We start from the raw sequence: 9,039 nt of genomic DNA, 5'->3' as shown, positions 1-9,039 counted from the left end.
AACTCATTCTACTTTAGCTCCTCCTACAATATAACACTCCTGCTGTGACTAATGACCCCGCCTTTTTTTACCACTCCCCCCTTATGATCCCTTTTACTTGAGCTCCTCCTACTAATACATTCCGCCTACTTTTATGTGACTTATTGCCCCGCCTACTTTGACCACTCCCACTCAATAACCATTCCTACTTTTGCTCCTCCTACAATATAACACTCCTACTGTGACTAATGACCTCGACTATTTTGACCACTCCCACTTAATAATCCCTTCTACTTGAGCTCCTCCTACTAATACATTCTGCCTACTTTTATGTGACTTATTGCCCCGCCTACTTTGACCACTCCCACTCAATAACCATTCCTACTTTTGCTCCTCCTACTGATTAATTCCGCCCACTTTGAAGTGACTTATTACCCCGCTTACTTGCCACTCCCACTTAATAACTCATCTTACTTTAGCTCCTCCTACAATATAACACTTCTACTGTGACTAATGACCCCGCCTACTTTGACCACTCCCATTTAATAACTCTTCCTACAATATAGCACTCCTACTTTGACTATGGCCCGCCTATTTAGACAACTCCCACATAATAACTCCTTTAACTTTAGTTTCTTCTAATGAATACCTCCAACAATTTAGAGTTCTTCTCAATATCCTACCTTCTTTGACTACTCCTACTTAATACTTATTCTATTTGTTCTACTTATAATACGCCTACTTGACTACAACTTAATTTTCCACCTACTTTGACCACTCCTACTCAATAACCACTCCTATTTTAGCTCCACCTACAATATAATACTAGGGTTGCCCAAAAAAGTAGATCCAAATGTCTTCAGGCACACTGAAACAAAATTAAAACTTTGTAGAATCAAAGAGAATTTAAAAGCAGCAGGAGGTTCCCTTTAAATTATTTTTGGGACAGCTAAGTAAAATGTCCGTAGATCAGGTGTCGAAGTAAATTAGATTGAACAAAGGGTAAACTCCGAGAAGAGATACCAGGATGCGTTTCCCTTGCGGAAACTTTCTGCTATCTTGGAGAGATACATCGACCTCCACGTCCGAACTTACAATTGCAAAAACAAGGAAGAGTACCTGCGGGGTAATGCTTCGGCTAAATTCTTCATCGGTTCCGATTGTCAAGCACCTGGCGTGAGGACGGTGGACAGTGGCCCAAGGATGCAGAAGGACAACAACGCTTTGATGGTACCAAGAGTTGTCTTGGACAGAGTAGATATAACGAGGGAGTACGTGCAATGCGACAAGTCAGGCCAACTGTGATTCTGTATTTAGTAATTCTTCTGATTTTGACAGTGCTAGCTGTAACGAAGATCGAGATGAATGCATTAAGCTGCGGGAGGAAGAGGCAACGAGCATTCTGAAAATGAAAGAAGAGGTCAGCAAGGTGCTGAAGTCCTGTGAAGTCCAAAAGAATGTCAATATGACAATCAAGGATGGACTTAAAGGCTTGACATCGCTCATACAGAAAGTCGAGGAGAAGCACGTGGTAGCGACCAAAAAACAAGAAGTTCTACCAGGGATTAATTTGGTTAGAAGAAGCACGACAAGACCGAAGGTTGAGAAGTGAACGTTTTAACGCAGCAATGCTAAAAAACGTTGTCTTGGAGAGTCATACGCGAAAGAGAAAAGGTCTTGAGCTTGCGAAGGGCATAAAGAGGAAGAAGGAGGAGGAACTTCCTAAACGGACTGAAGGCAAGGGTACCAAAATGGTAACAAACCCGAATTCGACAAGAAAGGAAAACAGCCACAACAATGATCGTCAAAGTGGCTAAAGGAACGACATTCGCCACAGTGCTGCGGAAGGTTCGTGAAGAGGCTGATCTGGTGGCCAGTCAGACAAATGTTGTGGGAGCTTTACCCACTAAAAAGGGAGACCTCCTTATTAAAATTGGAGGGACTTCAAATTAGGCGTCTTTCACCGAGGAGGTGACAAAGGTAATCTGAGCTCTAGGTAAAGTACAGATGGCGAACCGGGAAACTATGATGGAAATCCGCGATATGGATGTTCTTACAGAAAAGGAAGATGTTTAGGATGCCCTGGAAAAAATTTCGACGGTACCAGCAGGAACCAGGAAGGTGACGGTCCTCGGATCAAAAAGCAAGAAGTAATGCTCGCTGTCGTCGTTACCAGCCAAGAAGACGCTGACAAGCTAGAGAAAATTGGGCTCGTTAATATTGGGTTCGTGTCCTGCAAGGTCAGAAGAAGAGTCGTGGTCACAGGATGCCATAGGTGCCTTGACTACGTCCATATAGGTCGAAACTGTCAAGCAGTAGATAGGTCGGCTGCGTGCTTCAAGTGCGGAAAAGTCGTCCATAAGCTGGCAGATTGTAAGAAGAGTCCAAGCTTCTTCTTCACCTCACGAAGTTTGAAGCCAATAGGTAGTTCTGTGGGTTGAAGAATAATCCAGATAAAAACGGGATTGGTTTTTAGTAAGTCGACCAGAACAAGAACGGTCATCCCTACATAACCTTGAATTTTGTATTCAGGTATCTGAATTCACAGATTTTCCACTTCTGACTACAAAAAAAATTAGATTGAACAACCTTCAGCCTATAAGTGACCGAATTATTGATTTTACGTTGATATCGAGGTAATGCAGTCCTTAGAAACCCAGAAATGTGCCTCGCAGTAGAAATTATCTCCTTGAATGAATTTGACTAAGACGAGACTTGAAGAAGGCACTTGGTACTTGAAAAGGTTTTCTAGACTGGAGTCGAAGAAAAAACTTGATGACAGTACACAACTAGTTAACTTGGTCGCGGTTCCTGGACTCATACGAAGAAGACGCAAAGTTGGTAGTGACTTATCTAGACGGATTAATTCGGCAAAGGTAGTACGTTAGGTTTCTGGAATGTCTGAATCTGACTCAAGTAGTGAATCTGGGAGTGAGATTAACGAGGCAAAATTTAAAAGAGGAATAGGTAAGAATGGAAAAGTTATGACGTGTAAAGACTTCTTTAGTTTGTTAAGTTTAGTAAAAACGATGACTAAATCAATGGACAGAGCATTTAAATTGGCTCATAAAAACTTTAAAAGCATGAGTGAAGTCAATGATGAAAGAATAAAAGAGATTTGATGAAATAAGATAATACTTTAATTAGTTAAGCTCTCTAAAAATTCGAAAAGAGAACATGTTTCATTTAAATTTTTCGAAAACCGTGATAAATATTATAGTAATTATTTTTTTAAATTTAAAGTAATATTTTCTATTTTCACGGCAACAAAATATAATTCGTCATATCGTTAAATATGCATTAAGTATAAAAATTTCCTTCTACTAATTGAAGACTTGAGTGAATTAAAAAGAAAATATAAATTCACATCGTTAGTTTGATGAGAGAGAGAGAGAGTTGATTTTTTACAATTATTATTTTTTTCCCCATCACGATGAAAAGTGTGAGGGGAATAGAAAATATAATTTTTTTTTCCATTAACATGAAACGCCTCTCAACCGTTTAATGATATATGTATGTATACATATAGATATACAATTTTCACTGGTTATACTATAAACTACAGTTTAAACTTTTCCTACTCCTGGTAACGACACACATCATACCATCGTTATAATGCGGAACAAAATTTCGCTTTGCTTGACTAACTTTTGCAGTTCATTGTAATAAATTTTCAGCAAAACTTGTCTCTTTTCATTGTATTCCGCATCGTTTTGCTAAAATTAACGCCAACACACAAAAACACATGTATAACTAATTTAATGGAATTTTCATCAAAAGACATATATACATATACGTGTGTTAATTATCGGGAAATTCTTTTTTTTTCTTTTTTTGCCTAGGGAAAAAAATTTATTGGATTAAAATGTTTTGGTCAATTAATTACTAACTTAATTTTTCTGAAATATTCAATCGGAAACTTGTTGTAGGGTAACTGTACCAATTGTCGAGGGTTTTAGGCAACATGTGACTTTGACATTTTTTTTCTCGGAAGTAAATGCACTTTAAAATTTGATTTTTGTATATTTGGACGAAGGATCTAATAATGTTTAATATTCATATTTATTTTTTTAATATAAACTAAATTGTTAAGCAAAAAATATATTTAAAAGTCAATCGAGCAAAAGCACCATTTGTCGATGGTCTTGTGCTAATTTCTCGAGGGTCTGTTCCAATTGTCGAGGGTATGACATTTTTAAACATATAACCCAATATAACCTAACAATTAACCTGTACAGATATTAGAAAATCGAGTAGATATTTATTTTTTCGATAAAAATATTATAGAACATTACCAGAAAACAAATATATTTATTTAACTATAATTGAATAATTTATAATATCGATATAAAACATTTTTATAGTAGATGATACAGGACAGAAAATTATTTAACTGTTTTTTAAACTTTTATAAATAAGTTAATTAAATTTAATCAATTTTGTTAATCAGACATTAATTGAAAAAATAAATTAATTTAAGTCACATTAAATTTGTAAACGAATAAAATAAACTTTTATTACGAACTGTAAATATAATGGTTAATTATAATTAAACTATAGTACAAAATTTTTTAGTTTTAAATAATGCATTTTTTTATTAATTTTTTTTCGGTCTTCCTCGTTTTTTTGGTTGATTATTTTCTGTTGGTTGTAAATTTTTGGAGCATTTTTTTTCTTTTTCTCTGTACCTATAAATGTTTGGCATTTATGTTTGACGTTTAGTAAATAAACACTTAACCATCGATAAATGGTGCATCAGCGAAAAAAGTGACTACACCAATTTTCGAGTCATTACCTCGAAAAATGGAACTGTCAAAAAAAAAGGAACCAAATACCGATGATTTGCTTTTAAAAAATATTAAATATTTTTTTTTAACAAAAAACATGCATACAAAATTAATTTAGTTCGTGTACAAAATTATAATAATAATTTTGTACACAAAAAGTCATTATAAATACGTTTAATTTGCATTTCTAAAAATCTGTTTTAATCAACCTGAAGTATTAAGAAAATGGAGATTCGTGTAAATTTCACAGCAGTGAATTATAATATTAATTAAATAATTATTTTAGTAGAATCGCTACGAAATTTGTATATATAAATATACAGTTGAAAATACAAAGATTATTTAGAAATTTTTTTTGTTCTTAAATATTATATATTATACTATTTATCTAAAAAAGAAAATTATTATCCTCGACAATTGGAGCACCCTCGGCAATTGGTGCAGTTACCCTATTTCAATTATGAAAATTCATAATAAAACGCAGAGAGTGGGCGGTTAGGAGATAAACATATTATACACACTTTTACTGAATTTAAATTTATTTTATTCGAAATATTATTAAGTTTAATTTTGTTAGGAGAGAAACACAGTATACACACTTTCGGTGAATTAAAAATTTTTTTTATTCAAAAAATTATTAGGTTTAATTTCATTAGGAGAGAAACACATTATACACACTTTCGGTGAGTTAAAAATTTTTTTATTCAAAAAATTATTAGGTTTAATTTTATTAGGAGAGAAACACATTATACACACTTTCGGTGAATTTAAAATTATTTAAAGCCAAAGTAGGCGGAATTAATTAGTAGAAAGAGCTTAAGTACAAGGGGTTATTAAGTGGGAGTGGTCAAAGTAGGCGGGGTAATAAGTAACATAAAAGCAGGCGGAATTAATTAGTAGGAGGAGCTTAAGTGGGAGTGGTCAAAGTAGACGGGGCAATGAGTCACATCAAAGTAGGCGGAATTAATAAGTAGGAGGAGCTTAGGTAGAGGGGTTATTAAGTGGGGGTGGTCAAAGTAGGTGGGGTAATAAGATAAAGTAGGAGTCTTAAATTGTAGGAGGAGCTAAAGTAGGATGGGCTATTAAGTAGGAGTGGTCAAAGTAGGCGGGGCAATGAGTCACATCAAAGTAGGTGGAATGAATTAGTAGGAGGAGATTAAGTAGGAGGGGTTATTAAGTGGGAGTGATCAAAGTAGGCGGGGTAATAAGTCATAGTCAAAGTAGAAATATTAAATTGTAGGAGAAGCTAAAGTTCGTTCTAAATCTGTTATTCGTTCTGGTTTTAAAATTCCAAACAGGTATTTTCTTTACGAGAGTGAAAATAAACTTGGAAGTAATTTGTTTAGGAATATTTTTATGTCTTTTCCCCATCCCTCCTATTTTCATATATAAAATGATAATAATATTGGAATTCCTTGTTGTTGCCATGAACAAGGAAAATGTAACTCGAAAGAATGAAATGAAGCCCGGAGGTTTAAAAACCTAATCACGGAGTGTCATAACACGTGAGGGTTTTTGTATGTGTATATATATATATGTATAGTGAGGGGTGAAATGCTTGGCACGAAAGGCGAGCACCGAGTTCGAGCCAAGTGGGTGAATTTAAGGTCAAATAAAGTTGCTAACCCACAACCATCTTGAAACCTGTTTCGTATAAAGGATAGGCAACACTTTATGTCCTATGGGGCCATGCATACGATAGCAGACAGAATGTTATGTACAATTTTCTCCCTTCCTCTCTCTCTCTCTCTCTCTTCTATATATTTATTACGTCTCATTTTGCGGGGTAGATTTCGACATTTTACAGCTCTTGGCACGTATCAGGAATAATCTTCCAGAATCGCGACCAACCCACCCATTTGCCATTTTTCACCTCTTTCAAACCAACCTCCAAATGTCCAAATTAGCAAGTAAATGAAATTTGTGGCTCTTTATCTAATAAATTTTCGTGAAGAATTTACCTAACATGGAAAGCGCTCTCTCGCTTACGAATAAGAGACGCAGAGAGAGAGAGAGAAAAACTCACCGACAATAAAACAGGCCGTTCATCAAGTCTTTACCCCCCTCCCTCCTTTCTCTTATACGACCTCCTTCAACCAATTTTACCCCCGGCGTTTAAAAAAATTGTATTTATAACCCCCACCCCTTTCCTAAGAAAAAATTAACTATGCAGAAAAAATTTATATTATTTATTACTTAAAAATCCAATTGCATATTTATTACACTAAGAATTTTAATAAAATTGTTTATTTTTATTATAATTGTATTTTTTGGTCATTTATTTTTCAAAAATTCAAAATGCGTAAACGGTTAATTGAGTAACACATTTATATGTATATTAATCTCCTTCCATTATGAAGGCAAAAAGTATAGTTGAAATAAGAAGTGTAAAAATAAAAAAAATAAAAAAATGGTATGAGTTACGCGGATGAAGTAACTGCAGTATAATTCAAAATCTCATTAGACTGCCGTCATCAAGTATAATTTTTTGCCTATTACACTTGGTTGGATAGAGAGGCACTGGAACGGAGAGGGGTGGGTCTTATTTTAAAAATTAAAACAATTTTCCACTCCTTCAAATACACTTTTTTTCTCCATACATATTATAAAGAAATTTATAATCTCTTCAAATATATTTCTCTTTCACAAATTTTTTTAAAAACTTCTTTTCAATGTCCTTTCATTAACAATCACTCCTTTTAAATTGCAAGGATGTAAATAAAAAAAAATATAATTTCCAAATTTCCATTTGTGTATATTTTTTTATTGCAAAGTTTAACAAAAGTGGTAACATTTAAGAAAAAGTAATCTCCCGTTACTATAATTGAATGGCACGGGCTAAAAACTATTTTAAAATACACCTAGACCTCCCCCGAGTAACGAATTTCAAGAAAATTAGATGAATTTTTCAACAAATGTCCGCCATATTGGATCCGCCATTTTGAATTTTGAAAAACCAACACCGGATTCGTAATCAACGACTCCAGAAACGCCCGAGTAACAAATTTCAAGAAAATTGTACGAATTTTTCAACAAATGTCCGCCATATTGGATTCGCCATTTTGAATTTTGAAAAACCAACATCGGATTCGTAATCAGTAACCCCAGAAACCCCCGAGTAAATATTTTTATTGAAATCTATTAAGGACTTTGTGAAAGTTAACAATTTAATGTAACTGGAATCAAAGTAGGCGTGGAAAAGAAGGAGAATCCAATGTACGAAAGGTACTAAGAGGGCGGGGCAAAGTATATCTTATAATACGCCTACTTTGACTACTCCTACATAATACCCCATTCCGTTCGTCCTAATTATAATACGCCTACTTGACTACAACTAAATTCCTCACCTACTTTGACCACTCCCACTTTATAACGCCTTCTACTATATAACATTCCTACTTCTGCTACGACTTTACACCACACCTAGTTTTACCACCCCCTCTTAATAACCACTCCTACTTTAGCTCTTCCTAGAATATAATTCTCTTATCCTGATTAAGTATTAAGTAGGAGTCAAAATAGGAGGGTTATCAAGTCGTAGTCAGGGTTAGAGAGTTATATTCTAGGAGGAGCTAAAGTAGGAGTGGTTATTAAGAGGTAGTGGTCAAAGTAAGTGAGTTATTATAAGAAATAGGAATGTTACATTGTAGGAGGAGCTAAAGTAGGAGGCGTTATGAAGTGGGCGTGGTCAAAGTAAGTGAAGAATTTAGTCCTTATTAGTAGGAGTTTTATCAGTAGGATAAATAGAATGGAGTATTTGTTAGAAATAGTCAAAGTAGGTGGGGTATTAAGTAGAACTAAAAATAAGTAGAGGAATGTAGTAGAAGAAGCTAAAATTGAAGGTGTTATTAAGTAGGATTTGCAGAAGTATTCGTGCTGTCAATTAGGAGTAATTTATTAGTAGGAGGAGCAAAATAGAGGTGTTATCAAGTGGGTGGAGCCAAAGTAGAAGGAGTTATTCAGTAAGAGTCTTCTAAGTAGACAAGTTATTAGGTCAAAGTAGAAGTATTGTACGAGGAGCTAAAGTAGGAGGGGTTATTGAGTAGGAGTGGTCAAAGTAGTTGGGGAATTTAGTCGTAGTAAAGTAGGCGTATTATAAATAAGACAAATAGAATGGGGTATTAGAAAGAAGTAGTCAAAGTAGGTGGGGTTATTAAGCAAAATTGAAAATAGGTGGGGGTATTCAGTAGGAGTAACTACAGTTGAAGGGATTATTAATTGGGAGTGGTTGAAGTAGGCGGAAATAATTAGTGGGAGGAGCTTTAAAGATGGT

The sequence above is a fragment of the Leptopilina heterotoma genome, unplaced genomic scaffold, assembly GCF_015476425.1.
Source record: "Leptopilina heterotoma isolate Lh14 unplaced genomic scaffold, ASM1547642v1 Lhet_264, whole genome shotgun sequence".
In the NCBI taxonomy this organism is placed as follows: Eukaryota; Metazoa; Arthropoda; class Insecta; order Hymenoptera; family Figitidae; genus Leptopilina; species Leptopilina heterotoma.
This window is presented reverse-complemented; position numbering follows the sequence as displayed.